The 15,511-nt window shown below is 39.2% G+C and overlaps 1 protein-coding gene across 6 annotated transcripts in view; it reads left to right on the top strand.

Annotated features, from left to right (window-relative positions):
* Positions 1-15,511, top strand: part of atxn1a (ataxin 1a) — a 345,727-nt gene that overhangs the window by 178,822 nt on the left and 151,394 nt on the right. For all 6 annotated transcript variants that reach the window (XM_078241326.1, XM_078241370.1, XM_078241345.1 and 3 more), the window contains one exon: positions 8,858-8,967. The gene's annotated coding sequence lies outside the window, so the exon portion shown is untranslated. The remainder of the gene's footprint in view (positions 1-8,857; positions 8,968-15,511) is intronic.

The following is a 15,511-nucleotide window of genomic DNA, read 5'->3' on the forward strand; positions in this document are numbered from 1 at the left end:
CACAATTCTTACCTTACAACAGTGGCTACACAAAAAGTATTGCATTGGCTATAAAGCACTTTGAGATGACCTGTGGTCATGAAAAGCACCACATAAATGCAAGTCTTCCTATTTTTCTTCTTACACTTGTCTAGCTTTCCCTAATTGCATCTCTGCAATTTGCCTCAACTATTTCATGCGGTAGCTTTTCCACATTTTCACATCTAAACAAAGAAGTTTCTCCTAATTATCGTGTTTAGTAGTAACTATTTTATACTTATGGTCTCTAGTTTTACACAAAATGTGCAGTCCATGCTGGTATCTTCAGCGGATACCCTCATTTTATAAAGCTACGTTTTCTAAAGTAAGAAAAGAACTTGCGGTTTGTAGTGTATTTCATGTCCTTGGCACATCCCAGAGTTCTTCACTATCAGCCTTGAGTTTTTAAAGTGTAGTCACCGTTACAATATGGGGAAATGAGGCAGAAAATTTGCACACAAGAAAAAATTCCCATTCAATTTTATGGTGTTATGTAGTTCTAGACTTCGGTACTAGAAGGGTTTGTGGACTTTTCCAAATTTGCCAATTGTACTGTTCTGGCAGTTAAAATTGAGCTAATGTCAGCTTAGTTTCTCACCTTGTGATGTGTGTGCCTCTGTCTCTCAAATTCTGTGTTACCGTCTTCTTTTCAAAAAGCCTATTCATTATGTGGCCATCAACAATGCCACAGATAATTGAATAGCATCTAGTAAATTATACTCAAAAAATTATTACAAAACCATCAAAGTGCCAGAGTGGACATTCAATGTAAATTACTTGTGTTTGTTTCTAGTTTTCCCTTTTTGTTTTGTTCTACAGCGATTAGAACTTTCTATGCCATAGGTGTAAACTATCTCCTAGAGCGAACCTGACTCTGTTATCACTAACTCCACAAATCGGAAGACAAAAAACATTCTGTGCTTATTTTTGGAGATGGGGGCGGGGTTGTGGGGGGGTTGGTGGTGGCTGGGGTGGGGGGGGTGTTGGTGGTGGCTGGGGGGGGGAGGGGGGCAGTGCAGATGTAAATTCATCGAACCCTCTCACATTCCATTTGTCTCCTGTGGAAAATGATGCTTGTCAATCCTAGAGAGCACAGACCTTTTATATCATTTTTTGAATCTTGAGGTTACCCTTGTTATACTAAAAGCTATTTTTCTTGTCCACATGCCCCTTTTAAAGTTTTCAAGTTGTGAACATTTAAAGTACTGTTTCAGTGATGGGTGTGGCAGATTTTTGGTTAGATTGTTTAAAATGCATAACACTTAGTAATCAGATAAGAAAGTATGCCCCATGAACTTTACATCCACTTGATTACAGTTTCTGAGATCCCAGAGACTTTTATTTAAGCTCTTGGGTATTGACCTAATTATTATCATCCTCCCCTGCAGTACATGCACAAATGAAGGTCAGTCTGCAGTGAGGTGAAGGCCAGACTCCTTTAAAAATGCTAGATAAGATGTCTCATTGCAAAGAAATGGAAATCTTTTAATTGCAGAAAAGCAATTCGTAATAGGCATTGGGTAGGTAAAAGATTCAGGAACATAAATAAGAGGGGAATTTTCCCATCCTACCTGCCACAGGAATTGTGGGGGTGGTGGGGTGGGGTGGTGGTGGTGGGGGGGGGGGGGGGGGGAATGTAAAGGTCCATTGACCTCTGGTGGGATTTTCTGCTTTTGGGGCGAGCGCGACTGGAAAATGCCGCCCTAGAAGTTGGATAGTGAGGCAAGCAGTATGGATGATCTTTGATTTGTTCTTGATCTTTCAGTATAAAACTAGTATTTCTAATTTAAAGCCTAGGGGGAGGCATTTAAGTTGGACTTAATAAACCAATGCTGTTCATTATGAAACTGAGGTGGTTTGATATAACACAAATTGAATGCATCCCTCAATACCAAAGGAAACCAGGATAGAAGCAGACAAAGCTGTGATCCATGTTTTGCAAGTTATCATACCTATTAATCAACTCAATGAAAATATTAAACTACAATATCTAAATTTGTGGATGATACCAAATTGTGTAGGAAAGTGAGTTATGCATTCCAAGAGTATGACTACTCTGATGTAGTAACACAAATGAATGGCATGTAACATGGAGAAAATCAGAGAAAATATCATAGATAAATACAATAAATATTGTTGAACATAACAAAACACAACTAAAAATGTTAAAAGCACATTCATGCTGTTTGCTTTTTAAAGAGTTATTTGAATGTGTATGTGGATTAACACGTTAAGCATCTGAGGAACGGATGAGACTGCAGTTTTCATGCAGTCATTTCTCATCTTGGACACTAATGAAAAGATTAAGGTGCTGACGAGATGTAAATGAGGGAGAAAAGGGGAGATGTAAAAAAGTTAGGAAAAGGAAGCAAAAATGGTAAAAAGAAAATAGTGTTGTAAAGTATCTTTTAATCTAATGTATCATTTAGCCTACACATCTTAATGTCATTTAGAGATAGCATTATGACTCATTGTGGGGGAGGGAATTGTGTTTCAACAAAGTGAAATGGCAGTACAGAGACTAAAAAGAGAAGTAAATCGAGATGGGGAGAGCATTATCACATATTAAATATCAGTTTTATATGCACCTGAAAGAGAGTGTACCATTTTAAAAAAAAACGTGAGGTGTATTATTTTTTTCTAGACTTCACATGGTATTTCCATACCTCCATTTATAGGCAAGGTCTGATCACAATCTGGTAAAGATGAATAAAATGGAACAATTTTGTACAATCTGATAATTGGAAGTGTGTTTTTCACACATCATTATTTTGCAGTTCCTTGAGTATAACGTCAGTTGTTACTTCAAAATTGCAAATTAGAATTTGCTATTGCAAGTATGTGATTTTATAAAACCTAAATTGTGAAACTGAAAAAGTCTGTCAGCCAACTTTAAATATTTGAATAACGTAGGGACTGGAGAATATTTCTGGTACTTCTAAGATTAGCTTTGTGACTTGGATGATTGCTCAGAGAAATTATACTGTAGTTTAGGAAACAGGAGAAAATAATGCTGTAACTTGTATATTCAGACAGAGAATTTGCTGTCTTGAGAAAGTGGCACGATATTCGAAGATGTGCTTTTGAGGAAATTGTGTCTCGAACACCTGCAGTGTATGTTCAGGCTGCAAGACCAGGCCTGTTGCTTGCAGTTACAGACATAGGTGACCAGGCTTGGTTCTCAGCTCTGGCTGGTTTCAGGTCAAATTCTGGAAAGGAGCAGTAATATTTTAAATTAGAATTGTTTGGTCCACCCACCTTCAATAAAAAAAATTGTTAAATTTATTTCAGTAGACACTAATGCATGCTTTTGCAGGAATGCTAGGAGAGGAGGAGAGAGTTTTTTTTGTCGTGTTTTTGGAATGAGTTCTAATATTTAAATATAGTATCATTACCCAATTAGGCACTCTTTCCTAATGGTAACAGCCACACAAATGTTGGCAGGTTGTAGGTTTAAATAATGAGCACCAAAGGACATTAGAAACATCCCAGAATTACTATTATGAAGCTCAGGCAAAACAATTGAGAAGTTCAAAAATGAGAGATTATTAGGTACTGTTCCCAATTCTGAAATGTCACAGTGGATTGCGTAAAACTCTTGGTTGTTCAAGATTTATAAATGTTGCTGAGCTAATTATTGCCATGTGAAAATAAACAGAGCAAAGAACTGCAGCGTAGTCAGTTTGTATTTTGTTTTACATGGACCTGAGAGGAAACCACTCATGTTTGCTTTACATTAATGGTTTTCTGACATATGCCTTTCATCATGAATTGGCCTATACTGTATTCAAGTGTGTTTATTATACTTTGGTACTGTCCATGCTGCATGCTCAGTGAAATCCGAGGAATAAATACTATCTTTCATTCTGCGCAAAACATTTCGTCTGAGACGTTCGCTGTAATTTTAAAAAGTAATCAAATATAATATTAAAAAGATTGGGGTTCTGAACAGCATATTTGACAAATCTAGGATCTATTTTTGACATCTCAGCAAACAGTCGTTGATTTGATGGGAAACCATTTTAAAACTAGTTAAGTACAAATTGACTCCAAATCTAGCTTTATTTTATATTAAAAACATCTGATGCATAGCAAAGAACCAGTTGAGTTCCATCTTTGCACCCTTTATCTTGTCAGTGGATGATTTCTTGTATTTAAAAATGTAGGATTGGTTAAAGTGTAAACACCTTAATCACTTTTAGATTTAAAATCAGTTACTTGAGGCTCGTAGGCATTTACAGATGAAAATGATACTCCACCCACGACATAAACATGACGATTTTAATATCATGTCCTTTATAAGATTACAACTCTTGACTTCTCCCAGCTTAAATTGCATTAAAGACTATCCACAGAATATTCATTCCTAATACACAATTCTTGGCTCGACAGCACTGTGCAGTAATGGGAATGGAGTTAAAACTGTATACTGTAGCAAATGCTGGAATGTATCATATTTCCCTTTTTGGCAAGCACAACTAATGCAGTTTTACACAAACCTCTTCAAAAGTTTTTCTCAATCTATTTGTCATAGTAAACTTACACTAACACCAGTGAAGATAGTATATGTTTACTATATGTCTTGGCTTCATTTATTATGTTTGAAAGATATCTAAATTTTTCTTTGTAATATATGTTGAAGACCTATTATTAAGTTGTTGAGTTAAGCATGAAGTAGCTTCCAGTTACTTGTAGTACATTGCCTCATCTAAGTAAAGGAATATTAACAGCTTGGTCCTGGGTTTGTCAAGATGATGTACAAAGAATTGGCCAATTGAGGGATTAAAGTTGGCTGCAAGAATCGGCACAGGTACAATTCAATTTGTAATGGGCAAGCCTACAAAAATTTGCTCCAGGTAATCGTTAATTGGCAATATCAGTGAAACCGTAGGATGGTGGGTGTGAAGAGTGGGGGGAAAAAAGTACTCATTGCTGCCTGCAAAGGCCGTTCTTTGGGCCAGATGACTGCCTTCAATATTGTTAAGTGACCATGATTCAAAAGATGAGATCGCGCAACAAAGCAGATATAATTAATGTGTTGAATAGCTGTGCTGAGCTCTTGAAAATAGATAATTGGGAATATTTTTGTTTGATATTAAGAGATAGGAACATGTACACAGTGTTTGACCCAGGAATGCAGTGCCAGAAGAGTCAATGCAAAATCATTTAATTTTTTGAAAATCTAGACTTGGATTAAGTATACATTTATCCACTCAGCATTAATGTTAGCTGATGTTGAAGGAACAGTAATGCATTTTTTTTATCATGTTTTGGTAAAATTCCAAAAACATCAGAACTTGTATTATGCGCAATTTTGTTTTCTATTTATCTTGAGTCTCTAAATGTGGTTTGATCCTTCAAATGAGCAATGGAGACTTGCCTCATTCCCCAGTCACCTTCACCTGTGCCCTCTCCAAATCCTGCTGTTGTAGGCCACTTCTTCAGAACTGTTCAATATCTATACTTGCCTCAATACCGATACTTGCCTTTTCGTTGTATTTCTCCACTACTCATAAATGCCCAGACTGTCTTAATGTTGGATCTAATTTGACAATGTCATTGTCATTTACAGCAGAAGGAGCCATTCGGCCTATGGTTTCTATGTCAGCTATATGTGAAGCAATCCACTCAGTCCCATTTCCCTCTCTAGTCCTGCAAGTTTATTTCCATAAAGTGCCCACCGAAGTTCCTTTTGAAATCATTGATCATCTCTGCTTCCACCACCCCTTCGTGGGTAGCGAATTCTAGATCATTATCAGTCCCTGCATAAAAATAATTCTTACACTCATTCCTTCAACATTTCTTACCTGAAATCTGTGTCCCCTAGTCCTTGCACCACATAATCTTGTACACCTTTACATCTCCCCTCTGTCCCCTTGACTCCAAGGAGAACAGCCCCATCTTCTCCAACCTCATCTTATAGCTAAAATTCTCCGTCCCTGGAACCATTCTGTGCCTTCTCCAGGACCCTCACATCCTTCCTTAAGTGGGTGACCTGAACAGGGTGCACTGGGTTGTGCCCTGATCAAAATTTTATAAAAGTTCAGTGTAATTCCTGTTTTTGTACTCAATGCCTCTGTTTATGGAACCTAAGATTCCATATGCTTGCTAACCATTCTCTCAATATATCCTCTCACCCGCAAGGACCTTTGCACATGCAGTCTCAGGTCTTTGATTCCTACACACTCTGGAACCATGCCATTAAGACTATATTGTCTCTCCATATCTCTTCTGCCAAAATACATCAGCTCTCACTTCTCAGCATTAAATTTTCATCTGTCAGTTGCCTGCACATTCTTCTTGCCTTTTCTATATCCTTCCTGTTGCAGTCGATTAGTATCCTCCCTGCTTGCCACTCTTTTGTTTTGGTGTAATCAGCAAATTTTAAATTTTACTTGGATATTTGAAGACAGTCATTTTTAGTGACTTTAGCACCGACCCTTAACCCACTGACTACCATCCTCCAGTTTGAAAAGCAACCATTTACACAATTCTGTTTTCCCTCAAGCCATTTTTATGCAAGTTGACACTGACCCTTCTATTCCATGAACCTTAATTTTGTTGTTCAGCCATTTATGTGGTACTTCATCAGATGCTTTCTTAAAATCCACAGAGATCATATTCATTGCGTTCCGTTCATCAACTGGATAGACTTCGACTTTTTTCGAAGTGTAGGAGACTTAGTGGTGATCTTATAGAGGTCTATAAAATAATGAGGGCCATAGATCAGGTAGATAGTCAACATCTTTTCAAAGATAGGGGAGTTTAAAACTAGAGGGCATAGGTTTAAGGTGAGAGCGGAGTGATACAAAAGGGTCCAGAGGGGCATTTGTTTCAGAGGATGGTGAATGTCTGGAACAAGCTGCCAGATGTAGTAGTGGAGGCTTTTAGACAATTACATGGCTAAGACAGGTATAGAGAGATATAGGCCAAACGCGGGCAGTTGGGACTAGTTTAGTGGTTAAAAATAAGGCGGCAAGGACAAGTTAGGCCGAATGGCCTGTTTCCGTGCTGTAAACTTCTATGACTCTATAACTTCCTCTGTTAATTCATCACAAAATTCAATTAGATTAGTCAAGCACAATATCTTTCTTAACTCAAACTATTCTGAAGTGCCTGTTGATACAAGCCCCCCGCCCCTGCCCCCGATTATGTTTCTAAAGCTCTTACTCACCATTGATAAACTAAGTAGCTTGTAGTTGCTAGGACCATCCGTGCCCCATTTCCTGAATAAAGGTGTCCTATTTACCACACTCCAATTCCCTGGCAACTCTTCTGCGCCCCCCCCCCCCCCCCTCCCCAAAAGTATTCTCGCCTTTTCGTGGGCTTCTAATCATCCTTTGTCCCTAATAGGACCTATTCCACCACATACTCCCAATTTACAAATCACATGCTGGTACAATTCACATGCTGGTAGAAGATGTTTGTTTCCTTTTACATGAACTGCCATTCTATTCTCATATTCTTTCTTTGCCAGTTTTATTTTCCCCCTTCATTCCTAACTCAACTTGGTCCTCCTGGTTTGATCTGGTTCTCGCCTGAACAATTCATCTGACATGCATCAATTTCCCCCCCTCTCTTTTGTTTGATATTCCCTATCTCCCTCTTCTACTTTGGAGCCAAGATTTTGGTTCCCTACCCTTTTATTCTTGTTGCAATTTACCTAGCGTGTACCTAAAGCATCTCCTCCTGAAAGATCACCAAAGATCATCCTGTCAGTCTTGGGTTCCATTTTACCTTGGTTAGGTCCCTTCTCATCCCAAGCAGTAATGATTTTCCTTTTATTGCTTCAGTTATCCTTGGCCCAATTTAGTCTCTACTGTTTGTCACCTCCATTTCTGTGTGGCCACCTGCAGCCCCAATTTTGGACTCTTCCCCTTTCTTTCCTGCCACTCTTAGCTTCTTCCAAAACCTCTCCACTTCTCCGCTCTCCTTTTTAACACCCCTCTTAAAGTGTATCTCTTTGACCAAGTTTTGAGTCTCCTCTTCTAGTATGTGCTCCTTTGACCTGGTGTAATTTTTTTTGTGAAGCGCTATCGGCCATTTTCCTACACTAAAGGCATTATTATATAATTTTGTTGAATTATGCATGGTAATGCAGAGATTGCTTTCCTTCTTGTTACAGCCTTGGTAAAAACATGGTTGAAAGAACTGAATTCTAGAGGTGTGAGTGACTGCCCATTACAGAGAGAGCCTGGGTGGGTTGCTCTTTCAGAGAGGTTGATGCAGTTTCGAAGGTCTGAGTGGCCTCTTTCTGCATTGTAGGGATTCTATGGTTCTTCCGCTTACACGCAGTCAGGATTAAACTAGTACTTGTACTTGGCTCGGATCGCTAACCACACACTATCACTGAAAAGGTCTATTTCTATGGTGGAAAGATCCTCCACTTCTATACCTACCACACCCCCAGGTTTATTGAAATCCTCGTCTATACTTTTATTAACTTGCGGCTTGATTTTTCAACACTGTCCTTGTCAACTTTACAAGCTCCACAAACTCCTAACTAATTCAGAGCTCTCTGCATCCATGTCATCAGGGATTCGCTTCCTAACCCTTTCTGTCTTGCTGCTTCTCTCCCTTCCTACAGAAACCTTCTCCAAAAATGCCTCTTCAATCATCTTCCCTAATTCTCTTCTAAATTACTTAGATTAAGCTTATTTATTATGTTAAAGGTCCTATACAAATGTAAATTGTTGTACACTATATTGGCCACTCTGATGTTGGCATCTTCTCCATGCACAGATGGTACAATCTTCAAAGTGAAATGAAATTTATTGTCATTAATTTTGCATTGTCATCTGATAACATAATGATTTTTTTTTTTGTTCTTGGTTTCCAGACATTTACCATTCATGCTTAAGACAAACTGAAGATCTGTGATGTAATGGATACCCCAGAGATGATGGGTGGATTCTGATGGATGCTGACTGAAGATCTGCATTTCATGTGGTATGTTGTATTTTCTTCAGACTGCAATCCTGCTCATTAATGTGAGATTATTTACCAGTGCCCCATTGTTCAATTGCTAAGAAACAGCAATTTGTTTTTGGCTTGCAAAAGGTATGTTCGTTTTTGTAAACTATATAAAGTCAATGCGTTGTGCTGGAACCAGAGCATCCTTTACTTCCTGGGTAACATGTTAACAGCCTTGGGATATGGAGAAAGCTCTGTATTTGGAGCCTTTAATTGCCACCTGAAAACAGCAGCAATGTGGATTTGTCCTTACCATGCATCATACATTTGTCCCTTTTTTTGTAAACTGAAAAGGCTTGCCATGATGGAAGACAAAAAGCAAAATATTGCAAGTGCTTTTGTTGTTTCCAGTATTTTTGGATTATGTCAGTCAGCAGCAACTATGAGAAAGGACGATCAATTAGGTTACCATTTCATGTCTTTGGCTCTTTCCTCATCAATGGTGTGCTGTTTCCCACAATTTGTACAGAATAAGATGAGTTTGTCGGGTTAAAAATTCATGGCAAGCTCGGAATAGTTTTTTTCAATACACCTTTTCTCTAGTTTGTTTTTAATTCTTGAGTTTCATGTTGTCTTATGATTTTAGCAAAGATTGGGAACCCCTTTGAAACAAGATCTATTGTGATGGATTTGTGATGTGTGTGCTTTTTTGGTGGTTATTAATTTGTGCACTGCTGAGTGGAAATGGTCTGACCATTTGTATGTCCTCTGAACCCAGATTCCCATCTTGTATAACCCATAGCACTGTTAATAGAATATATATTTTTTGTAACTTTAATCCTACTTGAAAAGAGATGAGGTGAAGACTGAACTGATGGAGGAGAAGTTTTATTATCCTTTCATGCAGCAAGTGCAGGAAGAGTTATGGTCTGTTCACATGTTGGAAACAGTTAAATCTGATCCCAGGCAGAGGACAAAGCTAATCATTTGGAGTTGCTTACAGACCAGGGAAGTGAATCTCTTGCAGCAGGCAATCTTTGTGTTTCAAATCATACAGCTTTTCTTAGTGGAAAGATGTAGTTTTATTTCTATTGTCTGTGTCCTTGCGTTAGGGAAAATAAAAATTGATTGGGTTCCTGTTGACCTTGCGGAAGTACTCATGCATGGTACTGTCTTCAGAGCTTAACTGACTCTGAGTTTTAGCAGGCTATTTCACCATTGTTGAGACGCACTGAAATTATCCACTTGGCTGAGATATTTGAGGCTTGCAGATGACCATATAAACTGGCATCAGCCTGGACTAAAAATGGAGAACACTACTGCAGGGAATTACTTTCAGTTGAAAGTATTGGCAGAATAATCCGTATTTTGTCCCTTTTTATCTTAAATGGAGGAAATTGTTATTACATAGAAGAATGGTGACTTAGTAAGATGGGAGTAAATATTCCCCAATGCCAATCTCCTCATGGTTCAACGTCATTCATTAGTCATACTTACTAGTCATGCTGAGTGATTAGTCATTCCATGCAACTGTGTGGCAAACAACTTCAATAAGTACAGGGATATGGTTAAAAACTGTTTGGTGTTATCTGTTTAATGTTGCTATTCCATATAACAGCCGACACACAGTCTCATTATCATCACTTGAGTTTAAAGTTATGATATTTCTCTTGGTGTGTATGTTTAATAATATATTACCTTTCAAGAGTGAAATTAGAAAACATATAAAATGCGTAAAAAGTTTGAAATTCTTTCCAAAATGGCTGCTAGATCAATTAGAAATGTATAGATTTTTGTTAGCCTAAACTTTTTTATGCAAAAATATAATTTATTCATATAAAATTTGAGAGACACATGAAAAGTTTGATATTTACATTTTCTCCTGAGTTCAAGATTCACACTGTGGTACTTCAGTTCAGTAATGAGAACATTACATATTTTAATATTTACAATGCAGAGCAACATTTGTTACAAACTATACACATTGGTCATGTTGCACTCTTCAATAAAGTTGCACACAATGAAAATTATGCACAGTCCGAGGGGTTTTACCTGGTTGCTAGTCCTCTGTCTACACTGGCTGAAGGGCCTTACACAGTGGCTTTCCCCATTGAGCCTTGGCAGCAGTTGCCCCAAGCTTGAGTGTGCCCTGCAGCACGTAGTCCTGGGCCTTGGAATATACCAGTCTGGTCGAGGACAATTCTTTGCACTGGAAGATCAACAAATTTCGGGCAGACCAAAGGGTGTCTTTCACCAAGTTGATGAGCCTCCAGCAGGTGTGCGTCCCTGGAAACAGTCCATAGAACACGAGTCCTGTGTCACTGGGCTGCTTGGGATGAACCTTGACAAATACCACTGCTTCTCTTCAGCCCTTCTTTGCAAAAGCACATTCAGCCTGCCATGAGGGACCTTGTCAAAGGCCTTGCTAAAGTCCATGTAGATGACATCCTTCACCCTGCCCTCATCAATTGTCTTAGTCGCTTCCTCAAAAAACTCAATCAAGTTTGTGAGATATGATCTCCCCTGCACAAAACTGTGTTACCTATCACTAATAATTCCATATTTTTCCAAATGTGAGTAAATCCTGGCCCTAAGAATCTTCCCCAATAATTTCCTTACCATTGATGTAAAACTCACCAGCCTGTAATTTCCCGGATTAACCCTGTTGCCCTACTTAAGCAAAGGAACAACATTGGTTTTTCTCCAGTACCCTGGGACCTCTCCTACGACTAAAGAGGATACAAAGATTTCGTGCAAGGCACCAGCAACTTCCTCCTTCGCCTCCCTCAGTGGAAAGATCCCATCAGGTCCCAGGAACCTTTCTACCTTAATGTTTTTCAAAACACCCAACACCTTTTTTAAATTGACATGCCCCAGAATATCAACTTACCTCTAGACTCAACATCCATCACGTCCTTCTCCTTTGTGAATGCCAAGTATTCATTAAGGACCTTGCCCACTTTCTCTGGCTATTTATCTATATTTGTCTATATCCACCACAACAACCCTGTTGTTTTTACATTTTTCCATAATCTGTTCACATATGTGTTCCTCTATCTCCTGCTGGATGTTGGGAGACCTGAAGTACAACCCCATCAAAGTGATTGCACCCTTCCTATTCCTGAGCTCTACCCATATGGCCTTGCTGGGTGAGCCCTCCTAGGTGTCCTCCCTCAGTACAGCTGTGATATTCTCCCTAATCAGTGTTGCAACTTCCCCACCTCCTTTACATCTCTCTATCACGCCTGAAACATCTAGGTCCTGGTACTTTTAGCTGCCAGTCTTGTTTCCCTCTCAGCCTAGTTTCTGTATTAGTTACAACATCATAGTTATATGTACTAATCCAAATTTTAAATTCATCTGCCATACCTGTCATACTTGTGTTAAAACAAATACACTTCTTCAGATTGCCGGTTCCACCGTGTTCTGTAATCTCTCCCTGTCTGTTCTTCCTCTTAGCCTTATTAACATAGAAGGATAAGTACAGACCACTTAGCACGACAGTTGAGTGACAAAAGCTATATAAAACCAGTTTAAGTAGCACCCTGAACTATTAACTGAAATGTTAACAGGTAAGATTTGTGTGTGATTTTATTAAAGGTTTGCAATCTGTCATTAAACACGTGTCTTTGTATACAAAGAAGCCACAGTCAACTTTGGAGGTGGGGGGGGGAAACTGTAATTGTCTTGACAATTCTTGACAAACCAGCCTCCCATCCGTTGACTCTGTCTACACTTCCCGCTGCCTCGGCAAAGCAGCCAGCATAATTAAGGACCCCACGCACCCCAGACATTCTCTCTTCCACCTTCTTCCATCGGGAAAAAGATACAAAAGTCTGAGGTCACGTACCAACCGACTCAAGAACAGCTTCTTCCCTGCTGCCATCAGACTTCTGAATGGACTTACCTTGCATTAAGTTGATCTTTCTCTACACCCTAGCTATGACTGTAACACTACATTCTGCACTCTCCTGTTTCCTTCTCTATGTTTTTGTCTGTATAGCACGCAAGAAACAATACTTTTCACTATGTTAATACATGTGACAATATCAAATCAACAAATGAATCTTGAATGGCTCCTGCAAATATGCATTCCAAATCAAAGCCAAGCCCTTGCTTACTCTACCAACCCTCTCTGGATAACATTCTAAATTTGATGTCTTACTCCGTTTTCCCATTTACCCTTTAGGAATTTAATTCTTGCTTGACAATAACCTTTTGGTCTTAAGAAAGAAGCTAGAAGTGTGGAGGTTGCAGGTGCAAACCAATATCACAATCTCTGATAACATTACGAATAAAAACAACAGTAACTTTGCAATTGTGTGGCATCATTAATATAGCAAACCAAAAATAGGTGCTTCATTGTAACCTTGACAAACAAAATTTGACATCTAACCACATGAAATAATAGGACAGGTGATCAAACGCTTTGTCAAATAGGTAAGTTTTAAGGAGCATCATAAAGGAGTAGTGAGAGGTGGAGAAGCGGAAAGGTTTAGGGAAGGAATTCCAGAATTTGAGGCTTGGGCAGATGAAGGCACAGCTAACAATGTTGGAGCAAAGAAAATTGGGAATGAGCAAGAGGACGGAATTAGAGGATTGTGGAAAGTGGAGGACTGTGGTATTGAAGGAGGTTATAGGGAAAGGGAGGAAGCACTGAAGCATCACCGGAAAGAGCCTTTAGGGCATGATAACAAGTACCCTCCAACTCATCAGAATTAGCCTAATTATTAAAATAGTGTTATGGAACCATGCTTAATGTAGGAGAAACTCCTGGGCGAGTGAGATTCTTCTCTAGCAATTTAAAGTCCAACATTGATAAAGAATGAATTTCCCTATTAGTTGCTTTTGGTATGTGAGAAGACAAGACACAATATCATGAGGGAAGAGGGAGGGGTTGTGCATGCAAAAAGGAGAGATTTCATAGCTTATTCCTGTCTCATACAAAAAAAAATTATTGGTGGAGAGTGAAATCGATAGGGATTTAGAGATTGGTTCTGATTGATGCAGTCAGATGTCATGTTGTTTAAGAGGCATCTATTATAGAGACTATCACTAGTTAGAGCTGTACATGCAATAAAATATGTAAACCTTGCAACTTGTGCTGGAGTTACAGAACTGGAAGTCTCATCAAGTCCACATCACTTTGATAAAATCTTGTTAGAATGTAAACCAGACCTCGAAAGCTAAAACCGCTGCCGCTGAAGATGGGTTGCCAAATTTTTTGATAAATGTTATTTTATGGGGCGTTCAATGTTACACCTATGGGGCAGCACGGTAGCGCAATGGTTAGCACTGCTGCTTCACAGCACCATGGACTTCGGTTCGATTCCCGGCTTGGGTCACAGTCTGTGTGGAGTTTGCACGTTCTCCCCGTGTCTGCGTGGGTTTCCTCCGGATGCTCAGGTTTCCTTCCACATTCTGAAAGATGTACTGGTTAGGTGAATTGACCCGAACAGGCGCCGGATTGTGGCGACTAGGGGAATTTCACAGTAACTTCATTGCAGTGTTAATGTAAGTCTTACTTGTGATTAATGAACTTTAACTTTATTCATGCATTTTTGCAGATAGTTTCTTTCCTTTCTGAAGGTGTTGGCACTTGCTAGGGTGCTGTCCACAGCCAGTATAGTCAGTATCTATTGCCTCATCCAAGTGGCGGTTCTTCCTGTGGAAGCCAAATGGTAAAATTTGGAAGGAAATTCACCCACGGAGGATGTCAAATCCAGTCCTGTCCTCCCTTGTCTCCCTGTTGATAACTCGGGAGAACTCTGGCTGATTTATTCCCCCATCCATGCTGCGCAGGGTTAACTGTTTCCCCAACTAATGTCCGGAAACATAGCAACCAAATTCAGAGTTTTCGTTCCTGCATTGTTAACTCCTGAGCCATGGCAAGTGCGAAAAGCTAACCAAATTTGAAACATTTACAATAGTGGCTCAGAAGTACATCAGAGGCTGTACTGAGTTTCTGTCAAGACAGTTAAAAAGCTGAGATCAATAATAACCTGCATAATGTAAGATGTAACCAGATTAATGAGCTAAAAATCAATGGGGATTTAAAAACCTGTATGTGACAATCTTTGGATTCAACATGAGGTATTGCTACACCAGACATTGGTTATAATACAGCTTGCAATAGGGAAAATAGGGAAGGGAGTTGAGGGCTGTGGAATTGTAGAGCATTAGGTGACCTAATTATTTATTTATATCAAATATGAATTCAAAGCTAGTTGTCATTTAATGCTACATTCTGTCTTTGGAAGTAAACATTCTTGAATTATCATTGGTTAATTACAGTGCCAATTCAAACAGTTGATTCTACTCTTTTGATATCAAATCAATGTGTCAATCCCATTATAATCCTGATTGGCATTGGAGGTGGACCAAAACTTAGGATCATTAGGGATGCAGAGATGGCCATAGACAGAAGCTTCAGGGATACAGTTACTCCGCGAAATGAAAATAGATGGGTGACGGTGAGAGGGGCTGGGAAGAAGCAGTCGGTGCAGGGATCCCCTGTGGTCGTTCCCCTTAGCAATAAGTATTCCACTTTGGATACGGTTGAGGGGGACGACATACCAGT

The sequence above is a fragment of the Mustelus asterias genome, chromosome 2, assembly GCF_964213995.1.
Source record: "Mustelus asterias chromosome 2, sMusAst1.hap1.1, whole genome shotgun sequence".
In the NCBI taxonomy this organism is placed as follows: domain Eukaryota; kingdom Metazoa; phylum Chordata; class Chondrichthyes; order Carcharhiniformes; family Triakidae; genus Mustelus; species Mustelus asterias.